The following is a 23,681-nucleotide window of genomic DNA, read 5'->3' as shown; positions in this document are numbered from 1 at the left end:
ACATGTGGAGCCTGATCTTTACAGAGCCCCTGTGAAGGAGCATCTGCAAGCTGTGAGGAATGGGGGATGTTACTACACAGCTGCAGCTACCCAGTTCCATGCCCTCCTGAGGGAGAATTTTGGTTCCCTCTGCTTGCAGATGCAAAAAGGATGATCCAGTCCTAATATTTTGGAGCTCAATCATGCCCCTGAGATCTGTACTTGCATCTCTTCTTCCTAGGTAGAAAATGGTCTTCACAGTTACAGTTTTCCCTTTCCTCAGATTCTGCAGAGGGCTGTCCATAGGCCCTGCCTAGCCTGTTCCCCCCCGAGGCCCAGCCCACCAGTCACACAGCAGGGAGTGGACAGAGATGAGCATTCACCAGCAAAAAACAAAAGTCAGCGCCTGTGAGTGAGTGGGTCAGGATCAAGGCTCAGGGGACATACATTTTAGAGATTCCCAGCCAGAGGCTAGGCTGCAGAAATGCAATATTTCTTCTACAGTCAGGATTGCCCTTTAAGGGCAGCCACCACCAGGGGGCTCCATTGGAATGGTGAGGCCAAAGAGCAGCTCCAGGAATCCAGAGCAGTGATGGACAGTTAGAGCACTAAAACGGAAGGCCCTGGCTGCCTGCTGATACCTCAGGGCAATGTGGGAGGGGAAGTGTAATGGGTGCACTCACTCTCACAAGTACCCCCATCTCATAGTGCACATGCCTGCTCTCTTAGTTTGTGGTGGGTTTTCAGTGACTCAGCCCTCCAGCTGAGTCACACACAGTAAGTCCGTGAGATAAAAAAACACTTCCAGGACACAAGTCCAACCAGGCCTATCCCAAAGCCCTCAGTAATGTCTCTTTATCTGCAGCCCTATTCCTGAGCTCACTCCTTAATTAGTTCAGCAGGGCTTATCACAGTACCCTGGTTTGAACTGTCTCACCCACTTCTGGGCTCTCTCAAATGGTCCCTGCTCTTCAAGCAGTCCTGACCCTCATGCAAGACCACATCCCCCAGGTCTCCCTCACTGGAGGCTCTTCATCTCTCTGGACCTTTCCAGCTCCAGCTCTTCACCTGGGCCACTAAAAGAATTCAGTTTCCCCTTCAGGAATGTATCAAAGTCCAGCCCAGTTTCCCAATGGATGGTGGGGAGGACCCAGGCCCACCCTCTACTCCAGGTCCCAGCCCAGGGACCCTTTAGGGAGCAGCCATTCACCACATCCCTATAAAAAAACTTTATCACTGCTACAATTCCCTGAACCACTTCCCCACATCCTCTGTTCATTCTTCACACTTACCTCAAGCCTTGTCCTGATGGAGTCCCAGCAGCCAACCAGGAGCACTATCCATTCTCCTCCAGCTCTAGCAAGGAACTGCACTCACTCTGTCCCTGCAGCTCTTCTTATACTAGCCTGCTTGGCCCCGATTGGCTGCTTCTCACACAGCCAAGCTAGGAAGCTTGGAGGATCTTTCTACTGCCCTTTTGTGGGGTGGAGTGAGGCAGGGCTGCAAGGCTCCAGCACAGGGCTTCTGGACCCAGTCCACCCCATCACAGGAAGCAATGTCCCTTTCCAAAAGACGCACCTTGCAGAGATGTCCTCCCCCATTGACTGGAATGGCTCTCTGCCAATGTACACCCACGGTGACTTAGGCACTGCATTTATTGTCGGAATATTTCTTATTCTCAGAAACCCCACAGAGCAGGCAAATTATTCAGTCCCAGTCAACATAATGTTGTTATTATTATTCTTATTAAAAAACCTTTACTGAGGCTTTGCCCTGTGCCGATGTCCTCCATGCAAAGATCTCAAAGCACTTTACATGGGTCCTGAATTAATCCCAGGGTGCTGGGCAAGTGCATTACTACTTGGGGCTCTCGATGCCTCCATGCAATAGTCTCCCCTTGCACAGTTGTGGAAGCCCAAGGCCAGAGAGGGGAAGTGCTTTGCCCAAGGCCATCCATCCAGTCAACAGCAGAGTCGGGGCAGACCCCAGAAGGCCTGGCTCCATGACTACAGAGCCTCCCCTTCCCACCAAAGAAATGCTTCTTGGCAATAGATTCATCCCAAGATGCTGGCAGTAGAAAATGTACCAGAGGTACTGCCCTGGGGGTCTTCCCTGGTGCCAGGCGGTGCCATGCACCTCTCTAAAACCAAGCTCTGGCTCATTTCAGTGCTAAAGAAGCTGTTGCCCCAGCATAGAACCCTGCACCCCACATCCCATTGTCTCTCCTGGCTGGGGGGCTAAGCATCCTCCAGACCAGTGGTTTTCAACCTGTGGTCTGCAGATCCCTTTGGGGGGCTGTACACTACATCTAAGATTTCCAAAGAGGTCCCCACCTCCATTCAAAATTGTTTAGGGGTCCGCAAATGAAAAAAGGTTGCAAACCGCTGTCCCAGGCTATTAGCTGTTTTGTTGAACAATCTGGGGCCACCATGTCCCTTCCTCCCCCCACACTCCATCCAGACTGGGTGCGCCTCCAGGTACATTGGACATTTGGGCTAGCACTAAAGAAATGTGCTGGAGCACAGTCTGAGGAGTCTCACTGAGGTTAGTGTATAATGTATATGCTGCAGATTGGTGTCTAAAGCTTCTTTATTAACTTCCATGCAAAATGCCAGTGGTGTTTTTCTATATGAGTGGATAGCCAATATTTTGGGAGCGAGGGAGCAAACATGGCCAGAGCCTGCATATCCAGAGGCTAAGGTTTCTATCATGGGCTGCTTTCGATTGTTATAATTTTTGGCACGGATTCAGTGAGAATCTGCTCTGCTGAAAATATTTGGGCTGTGAAAACTCCCACACTGTGACAGATGTCAAGTCCAATTAAGTGACTCGTATCCAGGTTTCTGTCCAATAGGATTTCCCATTAAATATCAATTTTTGGGGGGGTGGGGGGATGCCATCCCTCTTTCCCTATGCCTTTATCTCTTCCACCATCTCCAGGCTCCTCAACCCTTTGGTACCAGGAGAGAGTCCACAGCATCTCTGTTTCTCTCCCTCTGCCATCTTCTCCAACTTTTCTTTGCTTTGCTTTCACTACAAGGGGGACTTGCACTTTTTCATTAACATCATCCCTTGCAGCATTTCCAAGCCACTGGTAATGGTTTATATATATATCCTTCTTTTTATATATATATGAGATAAAGAAGGAGTTGGGACAGAAGGATACCGGGTATATTTTAAATCTGATCTTCAAGGATTGGAAGAAAACTAAACATTTATTTCCCTCCACCCCAGTAAATAAACACATACATAAAAAAGAAGGGGATGCATCATTATTCCTGATTTACAGTAGTGTGTGCCTGGGAATAGAAGAGACATCAGCTGAACAAAGCCTATCTCTACCAAACAATCTCATTTCTGAGCCAGATCATATCAGAGACCTGAATATCATTTTCTCTTTACAGGGGTAAGCCAAGGAGTACAAAATAAATTAAATCTTGTCCCGACCATCATCTTTATCGATTGTCCTGCTATTAGGAAGGGTGGGGTGTGGGGGGGGGGATATCTTGATTGTGTTTATCTCTGCATCTCTTTTGTTATTTATCGAGACCTGGGAGGAGGAAGAGAAGGGACAAACAGCTCTTTTCAACACATCCCCCCACCCCCAGCCTCGCCCCCCTCGAAACACACCGGCTACTGATATATTACAGATCTCTGGGAGAAAAAAGACTTTGATGGGGAAATGTATTTCTAATATGTCTTAAATTACCTAGGTTGTTATTTATACTCTCCAAAAATTAGATAATATCTTCCATTTCTGGGCCTGCGAGGCCATCACAAGGAATGAGATCTGCCTTTTCCAATTCAAACAGAACAACTCGCTTCCTTTCATTTATTTTTTTAATGTTCCTCTCCTGGAGTTCCGAACTGTAAAAGCTCCAGGGTGGGGGAAAGAGGGCTTTAAGAAAGACTGTTGCAAAGACTCATGCAAGGTAAGCTCTCTTTAATATTCTTTTGCAGGTGAAATTGGAATCGTTTTATTTGAAATCTCTCTTTGTTCAGATTGCCAGCATAGACGCTGGATATTGTTTGAGATCAACCAAATCGTAAAGAAAGGGAATTCAATACGCTGTATGGACAAACCTTACACAACTTTCTCCTATAACTAATGCTATAATTTCCCGTTTTATATGTTGCCACGCTGTAAATTTCTAAAGCTATTTATCTATCCGTTCTTTCCAACCAACCTCGCAGCTGAAAGGCGCTATTAATATTTTTCAGAAGATCGTTATTTAATCTGCGTAGTGGCTTGTTATTTTGTTTTGTATTCTTGCTTTCAGAACCTCGTTAGTAAAATAATCAGCATTTTAAAATAGCAATAAGCAATTCGGAAAGTTCTAGTGATCCCCGATTCTCTTCTAAATAAAGAAATGTCGCTGTTGTCCTTTCCCCGTTTTCTGTTTTGCAATCGTTTCATGTTTGTTTCCTTTGCTCTCTACACAGCTTCCTGCAGCTCCACTGTTTGTTTTCTTGACACAGTCACTGGCATACTGATAGATTTTTAATCCGTGTGGATGTGTTGTAATAAAACAACTAGCTACAGAGAGATCTGTATTTTAGAATCTGAATTCCCACTCAGGCTTTCCTCAAACGAAGCTCCTCAATGGGAAAAGCATTTCAAACGGGGGAAAGCTTATCTGACACCTCACCTTTTATTATTAATTATCATGATTATTTTATTTAAAGTCTTTAATGCGCTCTGAATCATGCAGTCTTTCGTTCTGAAGATTTTTTTGCAAACTGGTTCTGAGTAATAATAATAATATATAATAATAATAAATCATTAAATGCCCACAGTAGTTAAATCATAAACTTTACATTGAAATACTTTGTAATCCTAATTTTTGTGGTAGGATAATATTCCCTCCTCCCTCCCCCACCCCACATTTGTGTCCAAGGTTATTCTCTAGTTGCCTGATGTATTGTTTTATACATCACAGCGTTTCCATATGAATCCCTGGACTTGCATTGCTGTCTACATGACAGATGGTGTTCTGTGAAGCTGTGAAGGATTCAATTTTCTTTTGAAAGGCACGTCTAATTTCATTCATTTATTTACATATTTTAGAAGGAGAGAAAGAGAATGAAAAGCAATATGAACGTTTTTTTTAAAACCACCTTTAATAACCTGGAACCCAGAAATATCCCCATCCAATCAGTTACTCTGACGCTATAGATTCAAGAAAATTAGCATGAGAAAGCAGCCCCACATTGTAGGAAGAATAGAATAGAGGAGATACATTAGATCCTATAGGTTTGATTGTATCTCCTCCATACTTCCACACTGGCCTTGTTATGGTTAAGGGGTCTTAAGTTATATGTCTTTCTATTTTAAGCCATCAAATCCATATTGGAGTCCATTTCTGCTTACAAACCCTTGGGAGAAGTAGGGAGGAGGCTCAGGCAAGGGGAAGGATATTGGTAATTATTATTAATTAATTAATATGTATTATTATTATGTAATGTTATTTTTCAGCCAGGTAAAGGGAGATATCATCAGAGGCTAGAGGGCATGGTTCTACTCAGGAGTAACTCCACTGAAGTTAATGACACAAAGCTAAAACTGACAGAAATGAGAGCAGAATCAAACCCTAGTCTAGTCTGGTTATACCCAACCTGCCTTTGTGCCCAAACACATTGTTGTCTCATTGTTATCAACAGGCCCTATCTCTAGCGGGGGGCACTTTTTTCTTTGTCTCTATTCCCCTCCTACTCCTTTGTCCTCCCCTAAATCAGACTGGAGATATTCACAATTCATGTACCAGATCTCATGTCCACAGATGAGTAATAATAATAATTATTATTATTTGGTGTCATCTTGTCCACCCATCTGGGGCCAATGCAGAAATGTTCTCCACAAGCCATTCCTTGGGGTTTTGTCCTGTAGGGTTTCCAATATCTCCAGTGATGGTGATTCTGTTGTGTTCCTTGGGGAGATGATGACAAAGAGTAATCAGTCTATGGCTATTAGGGAATGTCTCCTGAAATCCAGTTTTAAATTTCCCTTCGATCTGTTTCATGGCCCTGTGTGACATTATTGACATGAACTGGGACCGTATAGATCATTGGTGCAACCAAGGTCCTGTAGTGGCTCCAAATCTTCTATAAAAGGGGTCAAATAAGGTGTCTAAGACAAGGTTATGGTTTGCTGGTTATGATTATGCTATCTGTGTGCATGTATCATTTTTGTATTGAAAGTTATTAGTATTGGCTCTATACTGTCTGTATTTAAAACTTGTGTTATGCTTCTGGGTGACACCCCAGATCATTTGGCATCAGCACTGCCTAGCCTGCTTGATGGCTCATTAAGGACCATCAGCTGTACAACTGACCCATTGAAAGAAGGCACATACACCTTGTGACTCAGCAAGGCATGCAGGGATATGCCTATGAACAGAACTCAAAGGTTTTTTCATGCCATGTGCTGGAATGCTTGTCCTTGGGACAAAGAAAGAACGGCCACATCACAAAAGATTATAAAAGACTGCTGCAGCTCCTCCATCTCATCTTCAATCCTGCTTCTGACCTCTGGAGGAACCTTGCTACAAACTGGAGCTCTGAACAAAGGATTGAATGACCCATCCCAGCTGTGGATGTACTCCAGAGACTTGATTGAACCTGCAGTTTATTCCATCACTGCTACAAGCCTGAACCAAGATCTTTGCCATTACTGTATGTAATTGATTCCATTTAGCCAATTCTAGCTCTCATCTATATTGTTTTCTTTTTATGAATAAACCTTTAGATTTTCGATGATAAAGGATTGGCAACAGCGTGATTTGTGGGTAAGATCTAACATGTATATTGACCTGGGTCTGGGGCTTGGTCCTTTGGGATCGGGAGAACCTTTTTTCTTTTACTGAGATATTGGTTTTCATAACCTTTCATCCCCATAACGAGTGGCACTGGTGGTGATACTGGAAAACTGGAGGGTCTAAAGGAATTGCTTGTGTGACTTGTGGTTAGCCAATGCGGTAATACCGATGTCTTCTCTGCTTGGCTAGTTTGGTTTGCCTTGCTGTGCATAGAAACCTCAGCCTTGGCCTGTAACTGCCCTGCTTTAAGCAATTTGTCCTGAATTGACACTCTCAGTTGGGTCCCACCAAAGCCAGCATTGTTACCCCCTGCAATTTCAGCCCTCGGGTCCCTGCACAGGCTGCCAATGCACCTCCATCCAGACATGCAGCCCCCACTAGAGTCATGGGCTCCCCATACAGCAATGCTGTTGCAACTCATGCTCTTTAACTTTTCTCTCATCAGAGTGCATGTTGTTAGAGCAAGAGCTGCACCTGACTCTGCTCTTTGAGATATACTCCTTCCTTCCTGTCGTGCGATTCAGTCAGAGCCACTAAGAAGAGGGACATTCCCAGCAAAGTGCAGAATGAATAATATCATCACCTACCAAGGTGCGAACTTTGGGGGACTGGCCAAAGAGTTCACCTGCAGCATGTCTGAACTGTGGCAGGTGGATTTCGATGACACCATTTCCTCACTGAAGGTCATTGGGCAGCCGTGGCTGGCCTTCAGAGATCTTGATTATGGAGGACCAGTCCATGCTTTTAAGGAAGGTGAATATGGACGCGTAGGTATGAATAACCACATTTCCTCTCTGCAACTGGTTTATGAAGACCTGGACGATCCTCTGATCACCTTCTATGACCCTCTATGAGGTGCTAATGAAGGAGACTGACTTGTCTACAGGATATTTTGGTGACAAGCAGTGCTGTAACAAGGGCGAGGCGAGTGAGGCACTTGCCTCAGGCACACAAAGTCAGGAGGGCGCAGAAAGTGGTGGAGAGAAAAAAAAGCTGCTGGCATGGAGATATTTATAACCCAGGTGATCTCCCCCCTGGCCCCACCTGCGGCCCCCCCACGCCTCCCCCGAGTGTCCCCCGACCTGACTTGCTTCCCTCCTGCTCTTCCCGGCCCCAGAGCAGAGCAGCTCCTTGCTGCCTCCCTGCAACAACTGCTGCCGCGGGGTCCTAGTGCCCCACTTCTCCACTGCCAGGGCAGACTGACTCTGAGCCTGCCCTTCCCCCTCAGACCCTTCCCTTTTCCGGCAGGACCCTCCAGCAGCACAGGCCTCCCCCCCCAGCCCGCAGTCACTGCTCCTGCCCCACGCTGGGCAAGGGGCAGCCCCATCCCTCACCCCCAGTGAGGCTACAGTCAGGGGCAACAGCAGGGGAGGAGGCGCACACAGCACTCCCTGGCACCCACCACGGGGGAGGTGAGGGAGATTCCTGGACCTGAGAGGGGCCCTAAGAGCTCATGCAGTGACAGTGGTGGGGGTGAGTGTGCTGCTGGGGGGGGGCAGGAAAGGGGGGCTCCTCCCCCAGAGCTTGCTGCTGCCGGCAGGGAAAGGGCTGGGGGGAGTCCTACTCTCTGGCCCCTGTCTCGGAGCAGCCTGCTTGCACCCCAAACTCATCCCCAGCCCTGCCCCACCCCAGAGCCCACACCCCCAGTCAGAGCTTTCACCCCCCCACCACACCCTCAACCCTCTGCCTGAGCCCTGAGCCCCTCCAGCACCCCAAACACCTCATCCCCAGTCCCAGCCAGAGCCCTCATTCCCCTGCACCCCATCCCTCTGCCCCAGCCCTGAGCCTCTCCCACACCCCAAACCTCCCATTCCCAGCCCCAGCCAGAGCCCTCACCCCCCACACTCCTACTCTCGCCCTGAGCCCCTCCCACACTCCAAACCCCTCATCTGCAACCACAATCCACTGTCCTCACCCCTGCACCCCATCCCTTTGCACCCCTCCCATCCCCAAACTCCCTCCCAGAGCCTGCACCCCAATCTCCTGCCCCAACCTAGGGCCTGCACCCCAGACCTCCTCCCTCACCCAAACTCCCTCCCAGAGCCTTGGGCAGGTGGGGGGGGGCAGAGTTTGGGTGGGGGCGGGTTCTGGGCACCACCAAAATTTCTACAAACCTGCCACCCCAGATCCTGCCCTGAAAACCTGAACTCCCAGCATTCTCAGGACACATGCTGATCCCTAGTGGCCACTGCTGATATCCAGCACCTCCCTCCTCTCTTAACCTGTGAGTCCCTCTCTGGATTTGAACTGGACTGGAACCAAAGACCATCTTGGAAGCAACATTACCAGCCCAAGCAGTCAAAAATCATGAGTTAGACCCCCCAAAATCACAGGCTCTACCGCCGCCATTTCATTCATTCTTCGGCGGCAATTCGGCAGCAGGCCCTTCCCTCCCAGAGGGACTGAGGGACCTGTGGCTGAATTGCCTCCGAAGAGCCGGCCCTGGGGGAGGGCGCAAATTTATATTCTTGCCTCGGGCGCAAAAATACCTAGTTACGGCTCTGGTGACAAGGCATCTTCTCACATTGTCCAGAGAGGTGCCTGGCTCCTCTATGAGCACCCCAATCAAGGAGGCTGGTATTACATAGCCCAGTCAGGAGAGAGGCTTCACGACTATGGGATGATTGGATTCCATGACCGGTGTTCCCATGTGCATCCCTTGCTACCCAGTCTCCCTGTTGTTACCTCCAAGGTCCTATGGGAGCAGTAGAAGGTGAAGAAGGAGAAGGAAATTGTGATTGATGAGATTGTAGAAACCTATGCAACAGATCATGAACAAACCTTCACCATCACAACCAGCAGGGAGTACAAGGCCTCCACCACCCACAGCTTCAACTTCAGTAGCTCCTCTACTCTTAGAATGTAGAGGTGGAAGTGGGGATCTCACACTCCTCCATCTTTGTGGAGACAGAAATATCCAGCACCATCATCTTTGAGAAAGGGAAGAGTGTGTCAACCACCATTAAGGAAAAACTTGAGATATCTCTGCCAGCCAAGACCCCTCCCCACATTGACAGTCAATGTTGCAAGGAAGGAGGTCACCATTTCAGTGCCGGTGGAGCTGACCATTACCCAAGGTGGAAAGATAAAGACTGAGTATGGGGAGTACCAGACTACATCAGGGCGTAGCATCCACACCATGTACATTGAGAAGAAGATCTAGGTTCCAGTGAGGAAGCATCCCTCCCCCTGCTGAGCCCGTTGTGTTTCCTACTCCTTTCACACAGCCTAATTCATGTCTGCTTCCAAGAGAGAGTCAAGGGAATTAGTTTGTCATGTATTCTCTCAGCCATGTGTGAACTGGTTCTGACACAGACCTCCTCAATTGCTTACTGTCTCCACCCTGCCCTGCAACACAGGCGGCATTAGCAAAGGAGACTTATAACACTGCTCTACAGCCAAAATGCTTCTGAAATAAATGTAGTCAAACTTTACTAATTCTGGGTCACTGAGAACGAAAATGATGCTTAAAATTGTTGATTGGCTCTAGTTTTCAAGATATTCTATTGGGTCAGTATATACGATCCTTGACTTGGGAATGGCGGAGGATAAGTGAGTTATAAAGGGAAGGGATCTCAATTTAAACCAGAAATGACTAAAATACATCTTTGACTGGATCTATGAATAAATCTATGACTGGGTTTGAACAGTACTTGCTTTTTAGGCAAAACAATGAATGATGCAATCTGAAGCTGGTATTGCGTCATACATGATATGAATTGCATCATGTTATTCCTAGAAGTCATGGATGATGCAATCATAACGAAGTTTACATCACTCTGCTGAACAAATTGCCCTATATCAGCTGTAGAAATCATACAGTGTCGTGCTCTCTTATTTGTCAGTGTTTGATTTTGCAAAAGGACACATTTCTGTTTAGCCAAAGTGAGCAGAGATGCCTCATACTTGTGTGAATAGTGCAGATAACTTCTGCTATGTTTGTGGTGAAGTGACTTTTGCATCACAAAAGTGCAGTATAACCACTATGGTTAAGAAAGCCTATCACCTTTATTTTGGCTGCAAAATTGGAGATCAGGACAAGAGGTAGGCCCCACACATATGCTGCAACACTTGTGCAACAAAACTTAGCCCGTGGTTGAACAGGAAAAGGAAATCTATGCCTTTTGCAGTGCCAATGATTTGGAGAGAGCCAACAGATCATACCAGCAATTGTTACTTCTGCATAGTGACTCCAGTTGGGAAAGGTGTGTCAAAGAAGAAAAAGTGGACTGTGCATTATCCAAACATTCCATCAGCTATATGCCCAGTACCCCACGGAGAAGGACTGCCGGTTCCTGATGCACCAGAATCATTCTCACTTGAGTCAGATGAGGAAGAGGAATAGGATGAAACTTCTGGTCCTGAACCATCAATGTCACAGGACCCACATTTTCTCCCATCCTCCTCCTCTGAACCACACCTCATAACACAAGGTGAACTGAATGACCTTGTCAGGGATTTGGAACTACCCAAGAGTAAGGCAGAGCTGTTGGGCTCCAGACTACAGCAGTGGAATCTCCTGGCAGGTGATGTTAGGGTTTCCATGTTCCGTGACTGTCAAAAGGATCTTGTCCCATTCTTCTTCATGGAAGGTGATCTTGTAGCCTGCAACAACATCGATGGTGTGATGGCAGCCCTCAACATCGTTCACGATCCAGATGAGTGGAGACTGTTCATTGATTCATTGAAGACGAGTCTTAAAGCTGTTTTACTGCATAATGGCAATGTTTTGCCATCAATTCCAGTTGGTCATGCAGTCCATATGAAGGAAATTTATGATAACATGAAACAACTTTTGAGGTGCATAAACTATGACCAACATCAGTGGCAGCTTTGTGGCGATTTGAAGGTTGTTGCTCTCTTGCTTGGTCTGCAGACTGGATACACAAAGTACACGAATGGGATAGTTGTGCAAGAGATTCCCACTACATCAAGGAAGACTGGCCACTCCGACAGTCATTGGAGCCTGGGAGGAAAAGTGTTCAGCATCCACTACTTGTTGAATCAAGGAAGATTTTGTTACCACCCTTACACATCAAGCTGGGTCTGATGAAGAACTTTGTCAAGGCCATTGACAAAACACAAGCAGCTTTCAAGTACCTCTGTGGAAAATTTCCAAGGTTAAGTGAAGCTAAGATAAAGGAAGGTGTCTTTGTTGGTCCTCAGATTCGTGAACTTCTTTGAGATGATGCATTTGACCATGCACTGCGTGGCAAGGAAAAGACGGCATGGAAAGCCTTCCAGTTAGTGGCAATAAATTTTCTTGGAAACAACAAGGCAGACAACTACAGGTTGTTGGTGGAAAACCTCCTCAAGGCATACAAAAGCCTTGGTTGCAACATGTCACTAAAAATACATTTTTTGCACTCTCATCTAGATTTTTTTCCACCGAACTGCGGAGCAGTGAGCGACGAACACGGCGAGTGATTTCACCAGGACATTGCAACAATGGAGAAACGCTATCAGGGCAAATGGAGCCCATCAATGCTTGCAGACTATTGCTGGACAGTGACAAGAGATGCTCCATTTAATGAATACAAGAGACAAGCCAAGAAGCGCCGAGTAGACACTGAATAGGACTAAACTATGTACAGAATAATGTTTTGCCTTTTGTTTCATAATAAATTTTATTTATATAACCCTTTTGCTGATTTTTAAAGTGTTACATAAACAGGACAGGTGAAATATTATCATGTAAAGCAACCATAAACACATGAAAAGACCTAGGATTACAATTTATGATTAAAACTCTACTATCTACACAATATACATAGACATAAAATGTAAAAACTTAAATATCTTAGAAACTGTAGCCAATCAGTTGTTTTAATTGTCATATTTGAATTCAGCACATCAAAATACATAATAAATAGCACATTTTATCTCTGAAGCAGACGACTTCTCAAAAATTGTAGACCACTGTTATTTTCCAAGTCTTTCTGTCAGAGGAGTTGTTTCCAAATTCAGAAATGTTGTAACATTAGTAGACCAATTTTCCAAAGGGGATGTCATCCCTTCAAGTTTACATCACTATTTTCTTCATGAAAATGGCAGATATTGAATTTCTTTTCATTCATTTATTTCATAATGGAGTTATTAGTTAGGTTCACAAAATATATCTAAGATTATACAGATAAAGGATGTAAACAGCAAGAGACACAGTGGTACCAATACGCCATCGGTACTGTTATGGATTCAGAGCTACTTCGTAAATTCATGAATACTGAAAATGGGTCTGACTACTGCGATGGTGTTTACACAGGGCCGGTGCAAAGATATTTTGCGCCCTAGGTGAAACTTCCACCTTGCACTCCCCCTCCGATGTCCAGCCCCCACCTTCCTATGGCCAAGTTCCCCCCAGGGGCCCAGATGTTCACAAAGTGCAGGGGAAATGGGGGGGCTGCAAAGAGGAGGGTCGTATGGGGGCTCTTCCAGAGGTGAAGGTGGCAGAGAGGGGAGTGCATGGGCTTGTTGCAGGGGGTGGAGGTGGCCAAGAGGTGGGGGGGGGTGTAGTGGCAGGGAAGAGATTGCACAGAGGCAAAAGGGGCTCTTTGCAGGGGGTGCAGTGGCAGGGAGGGAGTGGCACAAGGGAGAAGTGGGCAGGAGGGGGTTGTTGCAAGGGGTGGGCAGGCAGGGGTGTGTTTGTGCCTGGGGTTGTTGCAGGGGGGTGAAGGTGGCACGGAGGGGTTTGCACAAGGGAGGAGTGGGCAGAAAGGAGATGGCAGGTGCAGGGGGGGGTTCCCGAGGTTGACGCAGGGGTGAAGGTGGCCGTGGCTGGCTGGGGGTGTGTGTCTGTTGCTGGGTGAAGGTTGCCCAGAGGCAAAAGTGGCAGGACCAGGTGGGTTGTTGGGGCATGGGGTGCACAGGAGAGAAGGTAGCTGGTTGGTGGGTGTTGGAGCGGGTGGCGCTGGCTGGGGGAGGGGTGCCCGGGTTGCTCCCACATACACCATTCCCCAGGCCAGGGACTGGACCTGCCCACCCCCTGGTGCTCCGCGGGGTCGTGCGGCTCCCTGCAACCCGCGTAGGTACCTTGCAGGCGGTGTAGACACCCAGCTTCTCCTCCCGAAGAGCAGAGTGCAGTTGCGCTTTCTTTCCTGCATGGCAGGCCGAGCCGGGCTCTCAGCCGCTCCCGGGGCTCTCAGCAGTGGCACAGGCAGCCAGCCTCCCCCACGCCCGAGCCTGCTGCTGCCGCTGCCGCTGAGAGCCCCAGGGGCGGCGGGGAGCCCAAATCGGCCCACGGCGCGGGGAAGAAGGCGCAGCTGCTAGCTCTAGACCCTCCTCTTCCCCGCTCCGCTGCCAGCTGCTCCCCCGGGGGGGAGGGACTGGCCGTGCCGTGGGCAGCCCCTCTGGAGCCAGCAGGTGGGGAGCAGCGGCAGCCTTGTGCTCCGCTGTTTAAAAAAATATGTTTGGGGCACTGCTTTTTGGCGCCCCCAACCACTTGGTGCCCTAGGCGGCCACCTAGTCCGCCTAGTGGTTGCACCGGCCCTGTGTTTACAGTATGATTGTATTGGTTTAACTCAACTGGGGTCTATCTGGAATACATGCAGGAAGGGGAAGAATGGTGCCAGATGATGCTCTCTCAGAAAACATGTAAGAGTTGTTAAGGGACAATGCCAGAACTGTTAGCTTTGATGATTCTGCCTCCATGTTCAGCCAATCTATAAAACTGGCTTTGGCCCGGAATGGCCAGAAAATGGGTAACACAAGAGAACAGAGAAGGTAGCAGGACTGAAAAAGGACTCTCAAGAAAGAGCAAGGGGAGTGGGCAGGGAAATGAGACTCAAGATATTCCTGCCAAGGTCACCATCATGGAATGGCAGGACCCTAGCTAAGAGAGATATGCATGTCAGCTGTTTGTTGTTTTATATATCTTCTCTAATTCTTTGTTCCTACCCCAAGAGGGTGCACTCAAAGATACCAGAAAGGGGGATGGAGGTGCAGCTAGCCCTGTATAATAACCATGACAGTTACAATGGTTGTTTGAAATCAAGCTAGTATTTGGAGCAATAAACCTATTTGGATACCAGGAACAGATTGACCTGCAGGTGAGCCAGTTTAGATACAGAGCTTAGTGTGAAATTATTAGCAATCAGTAAACATACAGAAGTTAGTTTTGTTGCTCAATACATGACAGGAAGATGCTCACATACTACAGTGATGAGTGTGGTATAAAACCTGAATAGAATAGAATAGAATAGAATAGAATAGAATAGACGTTTAAGCCCTCATTCAGAAAAGCATCCATATTCAGTTTGGGTGCTTAAGCATGTGCTTAACATTAAGCCATGTCAATGGAACTTAAGCATATACTTAAAAGGTAAACATGAGCTTAAGTACTTTCTTGAACAAAGGCTTTAAGATACTTGATGCGGCTATGTCATATTTCCCTAGGGATAAACACCAGGAAGCAAGAGGAGTTATCTAAATTAAGGGACAATGTTGGCACAAAACCAAATGAATATAAACTGGCCTTCAAAAAGTTTAGGCTTGAAATTAGATCAAGGTTTCTAAACATCAGAGGAGTTAGGTTCTGGAACTGTAGGAGGGGGAGATTTTTGGTAGCCCAGCGCAGACCACTGCCTGCAGCTGGAATACCCATAGCTATACTTATTGCTGAAATCCACTAAAAGAAGGTCATTTTCTGAAATCTTAGCAAAACTAACAGACCAGGAGGGGAGAGAGAACTGAGTGATCACGAGGGTTAAACATGACCCTGTGCCTGCATGACTTGAGCTTTTTGCTGAAGCATGCAGTTGTGCAAGATGGAAAGTCTGGCAATAGTTAGTATTGCTCTGTGAAATACAGCTGGTTAACTGATGGTTAACCACTTTGTAGGCTGGAAAACTCCACACTTAACTTCTTCTCAGCAGTTTTTTAATTAATAAGATATGTAATACGAAGAAATTGGGTATCAAAAGAGGAAGAAATCTGAGTTCAGGGGACACTTGGACACCTCTCGAGGTCCTCTGCAGATGGAAAACTGGCCACTGAAAGCCTACTCAAGACCTCCCCAAAAGCTTAGGTGAATATTAATCTGGGGTTAATTTGGGGTGCTCTATTAGCCTCTTGCAGACCTGTGTAAGTGCTGTATATTAAATAAAGTAGAAGCTTTGAGTAAAAGCACTTTTGTTTGCCTACTTGCATCAACTATCTATCAGCGGGATGGGCCATATCCCCATTTATTTATTTGATTACCACGACCTTGCAGAGTAAAGTAACCAAGAGCTTTAGGTTCAGCAAAACCCTTGGTAACAGAACAATCTTCCAAGACAAGTTAGCAAAAAAATCTAACTTGTTTTAAGACTGAGCTTGATAAGTTTATTAAGGAGAGGGTATAATGAGGTTGCCTACAGTGGCATATGACCCATCCATGACTGCTATTGCAAAATATCTCCAACAACCGGATATGGGACACTAGAGATTTATTACAGAGAATTCTTTCTCGGGTGTCTGGTGGACATATTTGGGGTCAGAAAGGAATTTCTCACCAGGTCAGATTGGCAAACACCCCAGTTTTTCCTTCTTCTGCAGCATGGGGCACAGGTCACTTGCTGCTTTGAATTAGAGTAAATAATAGATTCTGTAACCTGAAGTCTTTAAATCATGATTTGAGAACTTTGGTAACTTAGACAGAGATTATGGTTCTATTACAGGAGTGGGTGGGTGACGTTCTGTGGCCTGTGATGTGCCAGAGGTCAGACTAGATGATGATGTTGGTCCCTTCTGGCCTTCATGTCTATGAATCTATGAATGTGCACTAGGCAGGCGTGCATACAGCTCAACAAGTAAATTATCCTAACCCAAACAGGATCGCCTAAAGTCTCCTGCCAATTGTTTCTGTATTGTAAAAACATGATAATCTGCTAAATAAGACAAAGGACATGCTCAAGAGGGAACACTTTGTACAGGAACATTTGGAGAAGATCATGTCTGTAATACCATTAAATTTTGCATTCACTAAAGACTGGGAGGCATAATTCTTCAGAATAGGGACATTTATAGTTGTATTCATATGGGAGGGCTTAAACTCACCAGTTTATTTGCATAAATGAAATATGGGTTTAAAGCTTTTTGGTTAAACAAATACCAAATTGCATATCATATCAGGGAAATGAATTCAGTGTAGTTTAGACTGCAAGCCCTTACTTAGCTAGTAAAAGCAAGTGATTTACTTGCTCATATCAAGCTTTTCGAGGAAGGGCTATCTACATTTTATGACTTGTACAGTATCAAACATATTGCAACATTTATCAAATGTTAACCAATAAACTTCGAGCTAGTAAATCAATTCTCTTTGTTTTAGTGAAGTGCCAAGTAAAAGTTCTACATTTGGCACAGGGTTATTCTTGTAAAACTCTACCCATGGAGAATGTGCAAGCAAAGGTATATCCTGCTGTGGAGGGAAAGGAGACTCTGGGGAAATTGTTATTGATAATCATCAAGTTTGAAATTCTAATATATATTTTTTTAGGAAAATTTTTGTACACACAACCAGAGTATTGTCTGAGTGCATGCTACACATGATAATTTATCAAGGAACAAGTATGATCTGCTGTTCATGTAAAGGAGGTGCAATCCGCAGGAGCACTGGTAAGAAACAAGTATTTTCTAACTCCAGTCATCTAACCTAGATTGATGTAACCAACATAATTCATTTGCCACAGGTTTTGCTGTCCTAGCGCCCTCAAAAAAGGTTAAATGCATATAAGATATGCTACCACCTGAACATCACCGAATCACTGTAGGGTTTTAGGGAATTGCCTGCACCTTTGTGTGTCTCAGCTTCCTGGTCTGTAAAGTGAGGATAGCAAATAAACTTACCTACCTCACAGGGCTGCTGCAAGGCTTAATTGGGTAATGTGGCCTAACAGATAATGCCTTGGACAGGGACTCAGGAGACTGGATTCTATTACTGGCTCTGCCACCGGTCTGCTGGTGATTTTGGGCAAGTCACTTCATCGCGCTATGCATCAGTTTCCCCATCTGTAAACAGGATTGATGATGCTTTCCTCCATTGTAAAGTGCTTTGAGATCTATGGATGAACACCACTCTATAAGAGCTAGATGGTGTTATTACTGTTTTAATAAAGCACTTTGAAGATGCAAAGCGCTGAGTTTTAAAATTTATTTTGACCTGTCAAAGGGACCAAATACTCTAAATTGAATAGGAAAACACAAAAATCCAGTGTGTGGCAATTGTCACGTTCAGTTTGGCAGCATCCCCGGGGCAGTCGGTGCTGCATGCACCAAGCCGATAACTTCCCACGTACACTGAGAATGTATATTTCACATTGTGTTTCTATCTTTGCAGAGAAAGCAGAGAATGTAGTGCTGAGATGGGGAACCACACATCAGTGACAGACTTCCTTCTGCTGGGTCTTTCCAATGACCCAAAGATGCAGTTCCTCCTTTTCTGGCTGTGCTCCATTATCTACACCATTACTGTGGCAGGGAATAACATTGATGCTCATCTGAATGGATTCTTGACTCCACACCCCAGTGTATTTCTCCCTGAGTCACCTCCTATGTCGACATCTGCTACACATCCAGCACTGTACCTCAGATGCTAGTCAACTTCCTGAGCCCATCTCAGAAAACCCATCTCATTGACCAGCCCATATGTATCTGTAGCTTCTGGCAGTGATGGCATATGATTGGTATGTTGTAATATGCCACCCACAGTATTACACCCTACTCACGAATAGGGGTGTGGGCATTAAATTAGCAGTGGCTTCCTGGATTTGTGGCCTTAGGTTGCTGGTGATCCACAGCTGGTTTTTCTCAGAACTCAGCTTCCCCTCAGGGAGGTTCTGATAAACCATGGGCAGGGCTGAATTAAAGCAAAGGCACATGTGCGGGGCCATGGTTCCCAGTCATGTGAGGTCAAAATTTAAGCGTTCCTCTATTTATTTATTTATTTATTTTACACACACAAAATGGTGTCTTGCCTTCTGGGTTGCAAAGAAAGTCTTGAAAATATGAATTGAGTGAAACTGATGCAGTGATGCCTACACCCCCAAAAGTAAACCAGCAGGCACCACACCACCACCTGAACAAAACAAACCAGGCCCCACTGCTCTGGGCAGCCCCTCAGATTGTGGGACAGGGGCTTAGATACCCTGCTGAATGTAGAGGGAGATTGGCAGCTCCTTCTTTAAAGGATAGCTAAAGTAAAGCTTAGATAGCTTGTTAATGCTTTTTTCGCAAAAAGAACAGGAGTACTTGTGGCACCTTAGAGACTAACAAATTTATTAGAGCATAAGCTTTCGTGGACTACAGCCCACTTCTTCGGATGCATATAGAATGGAACATATATTGAGGAGATATATATACACACATACAGAGAGCATAAACAGGTGGGAGTTGTCTTACCAACTCTGAGAGGCCAATTAAGTAAGAGAAAAAAAACTTTTGAAGTGATAATCAAGCTAGCCCAGTACAGACAGTTAAGAAGTGTGAGAATACTTACAAGGGGAGATAGATTCAATGTTTGTAATGGCTCAGCCATTCCCAGTCCTTATTCAAACCGGAGTTGATTGTGTCTAGTTTGCATATCAATTCTAGCTCAGCAGTCTCTTGTTGGAGTCTGTTTTTGAAGTTTTTCTGTTGTAATATAGCCACCCGCAGGTCTGTCACTGAATGACCAGACAGGTTAAAGTGTTCTCCCACTGGTTTTTGAGTATTTTGATTCCTGATGTCAGATTTGTGTCCATTAATTCTTTTGCGTAGAGACTGTCTGGTTTGGACTGGCTAGCTTGATTATCACTTCAAAAGTTTTTTTTTCTCTTAATTAATTGGCCTCTCAGAGTTGGTAAGACAACTCCCACCTGTTTATGCTCTCTGTATGTGTGTATATATATCTCCTCAATCTATGTTCCATTCTATATGCATCCGAAGAAGTGGGCTGTAGTCCACGAAAGCTTATGCTCTAATAAATTTGTTAGTCTCTAAGGTGCCAAGGGTACTCCTGTTCTTCTTTTTGCGGATACAGACTAACACGGCTGCTACTCTGAAACCTGTCATAATGCTTTTTTGTAATCTGGAAGGAGGTAGGTAGAGAGTTCATACTTCTTTTAAAGTGCAGGGACTGCTGAGTCCGTTGTTTTAGAGTAGAACTGTGTTTTACTCTACACAGTAATAAAGAGTTTTCCATTTAGCTGATAATGAACTCAAAGCCCTCACAAGCACCTACATATGGCTCTCAAGTACACAAGGGTAAATCTACAATGATTCCACTGCAATCAGTAAATTACTCCCAGTTACAACAGTGTAACTGAGATCAGAATCTGGCCCAAAGAATTTTGTAGCCCATCTTGCATTAGTCATGAAATCTTCAAACATTGGAAACTCTGCCAAGGTGGATCATCTATATGAGCCCTGATCAGTAGCCTCTTCACACTAAAGCTTACAAAAGTATCCTTTTTGAGATGAAGGAGGAGCCTAAATGACATCTTAGAAAACCAGAGCTAAATATAATAAAAACTAAAGCCAGTCAAATAATAGGAGAAGTGAACTAGAAATAGGCTTTCCATAGGTCCATTGATTTTAAGGCCAGAAAGGACCATTATGATAATCTATTCTGATGTCCTGCAGAACTCAGGCCATTGAAATTTCATCCGGTAACTCCTGCATCCTGCATCCAAACTGATCTGCAAATAGATGTACTGAATTCATTGTTAGTCTTGGTGTCCTATTCATAGATTCATAGATCCCCAAGGACAGAAGGAAACATTGTGATCACCTTGTCTGACCTCCTATATAACACAGGCCATAGAACTGCACCAAAATAATTCCTAGAGCAAATCTTTTAGAAAAACATCCAATCTTGCTTTATAAATTGTCAGTCATTGACAATCCCTCATGACCCTTAACAAATTGTTAAATTTTTCCAATTCTTCAAATGGTTATTTGTAGTGGCTGGTGTATTTGTATAAAGTTCACAAATTCTGAAATTTCATGAATTTTAGTACAAATGGCATTTGTCTGAAAATTTGTTCTGAAAAGTGCATTATTAGTTAATGTCTTTTTTTCAATGTTTCAGTCATTCATTCTGGGAGCAGAAACAATCCTTTGTGACTGAGATGACAAATCACACATCATGCATAATAAACAGTAAGTAGTTGAAATCAGCAATCTAGACAAAGGTCTAAATTACTAGTTAACTCCTTCGTAAAGAAAAAATCAGCTGGCTCTAGTATCAACCTTGTGTAGTGGAGATCAGGTGTTAATGCTAGGTAATGGGACCTTGATGGAAGAAATGGAATCACTGGACTTGGGCAACCTGCTCACTAGAGACTGGAGAAGTCAGAAGCTGTTATACAGGAGCTTTTTGCTGCCTCCTTGAGGGCGATGGTGATATCATCATCTCCTTGAAGTATGAGAGATCCCATACAAAAAGACAATTTTAAATTTAATCTAGCACATTTAAAGAAATAACTTGGCATGTGAAAATGGTTGGAGTTGGAGTCATTGGAGTTGCATGTAGTTGATAGTCTGATCATCCAGAATCTTATAGCTGTTATTAGTGTTTTAAAGTTAAATATGTCCCTGTTGCCCAGGGCTCTGGTAATTTATGATAGCTCCTACAGGTTCTAAAGCCCAATTTGATTACCAAATGGGATAGTATCATGTAATCCTCTCTTCATGGAAATTGTTTCAGCTCTGCAATAGATTCTGATCACACTCTGAAATTAGCTAATGGTTGTGACTATATAAATAAAATCAGTCATTTGTTTGCATTCAGCTAGATGGGGAAATGCAAAGATATGTGCATGTAATGGAAAAAAGTAACAGAACCTTTCCCCCATTCATGTAGCTGTACCTTTGATGATTAACTACTAATAGATCATGGTTAGCTGAATTTTTCCTGTGAATTGTGTTGGTGAAATTTCCACTGAAACTCTAGGTAGGATTTGCTGGTGATAAGTAGAAACACCTCCAGCCTTTTTTCCACATAGTGATTTTAGTAACCGATTCCATTGGCAGGATTATAGCAAATGGATTTTATCATAGTCATGAATGGTAGATTAGTTTGTGAATTGCATTGAAACTAGGCAGAAAACTGACCACATATGAAATGATCAGCATGGAATGGGCACATTAAATTATGTCCCTCATGAAAAACACATAAGTACCTACTTGGGAAGAAAATTTCTGATAGGCTGAAACCTCCTTACTAGCAGGCAAAAGTATAACTAGAGGCAATGCAGAAGCTGAGGTTAGACCAATTTAGACTGAAAATAAGGTGCAAATTTTTAACAGTGAGGATAATTGACCATTACAACAAGTTGTCAAGAGGCATTTTCCATCACTTAAAGTCTTTAAATGACCAGTCTTTCTTTTTCTCCTGTCAATATCTTTACTGAATCGGGCTGACGAGCATGCTACGGAATAGGAGGTGTAAACTGGGTTTCTTCTCCATATGCTCTACAGGTGCAGGTTATATTAAAGGAAGTGGGTGGCAGAGAGATATTTAGTTTTAGCCTAGGCACAGCTAGCCTTGGTAAAAACAGAGTGGGACAGTCTATACTTTGGGGGAGTGTCCTGTAACCCCCATATTCCTCATTTTATATAATCATGATCTTGCATATAAAGCATGCCTTGTAATGTATCGGGGAAAGGTTATGATCTGCTGAAAGACATTGTTCTATCTAAATATGTGTATCACCAATACATATGAAATTATAAGAATTGGGTTGCATGGTTTTCATTAAAATGTGCTGTGGGTTTTGGAGGCGCCCAGATACTAGCTATACAGAGACAATGACAAGGGAGGTAACCAACACCTGGGTGGATGCTGCTGAACAGAAATCACCAGCCATTTTCCAGCAAGGAAGCTACAATTCAATGACTCACCTGCATGAGGCCACACCAGGGGAATTTCTCAGCCTTCCCTGGAGACTCAGCAATGCCCCCAGACATGCCTGCACTTGTGCTCTACAAGCACATGGACTAAGGGTATAAAACAGACACAGTGGCCACGTTTGGCCTTTCTCCTTCCCCCATCTATGCTGCAAGCAACAAGGACACTGAGAAGTCTTAACACTCCAACAGAGGAAACTGGGCCAGGTTTCAAGGGTGAAATCTGTGTACTATGAACTGCAATATCCAGTGGGGTGAGAAAAACTGCTTAATCTAGATGTTGCCCAGTCTAATAGGGTTGAGAGTTTAGACTGCATGCTTATATTTTCTTTTCTTTTGGTAACTAACTCTGACTTTTTGCCTATCACTTATAATCACTTAAAATCTATCTTTTGTTGTCAATACATTTGTTTAACTGTTTATCTTTACCAGTGAGTTTGCCAGAAGTGTTTTGTAATTTGCTCAGGTTTGGAAAGACTAGTGTATATCCATTTTCCATTGGTGAAGTGGTGAACCAATTAATAAATTTGCACTGCTCATTTTGAGCAGTGCAAAATGGTATATTCCTGAGATATAATGCTGGAAGCTGGAGAGATTTGGCTTTGGTGCCTTTCTCTGTGTGAGCATTCATGCAATCTAGCTGGGTGAGGGGTTCCACATGGTATTGTTCTGAGTGATAACAGCGCCTGGAGGGGCTTCCTGCTTGTCAGTAGCAAGGCATTGTGAGAGACAGCCCAGACTGGAGAGAGTTAAGGGGTTAAAGCAGTCCCACAGTCCCAGACTGCACCCCGGGAATCCTGTCACAGAGAGGGTGGGTGGTAGAGTGGCCACTCATGTATTCCTGGAGCACTGGACATTCCAGTACTTTCAGGAACTACGTGGACCTGCCCCAGCCAGCATACGGTTTATGCAAGGTCACACCACACTGGGGGTGTCATTGTGAAGAGCATGCTGCCCCATTGCCACCAGCATGACCACACACAGTGCATACAAGATCACACCACAGGGGGGATGCCATTATTAAGA

At 44.8% G+C, this 23,681-nt stretch overlaps 1 long non-coding RNA gene and 1 pseudogene across 1 annotated transcript; both read left to right on the top strand.

Annotated features, from left to right (window-relative positions):
* Positions 1–3,526: 3,526 nt before the first annotated feature.
* LOC101945601 (uncharacterized) lies at positions 3,527–23,216 on the top strand. Its single transcript, XR_010598710.1, has 4 exons — positions 3,527–3,911; positions 17,266–17,384; positions 18,106–18,451; positions 20,836–23,216. It is a non-coding gene; the product is annotated as an uncharacterized LOC101945601 (long non-coding RNA).
* Positions 7,361–9,957, top strand: LOC135972862 (epidermal differentiation-specific protein-like; annotated as a pseudogene).
* Positions 23,217–23,681: the final 465 nt, after the last annotated feature.

Source organism: Chrysemys picta, chromosome 1 (assembly GCF_011386835.1).
Source record: "Chrysemys picta bellii isolate R12L10 chromosome 1, ASM1138683v2, whole genome shotgun sequence".
Taxonomy (NCBI): domain Eukaryota; kingdom Metazoa; phylum Chordata; order Testudines; family Emydidae; genus Chrysemys; species Chrysemys picta.
The sequence above is the reverse complement of the archived record's forward strand: the minus strand, read 5'-3'. Positions and strand labels throughout refer to the sequence as shown.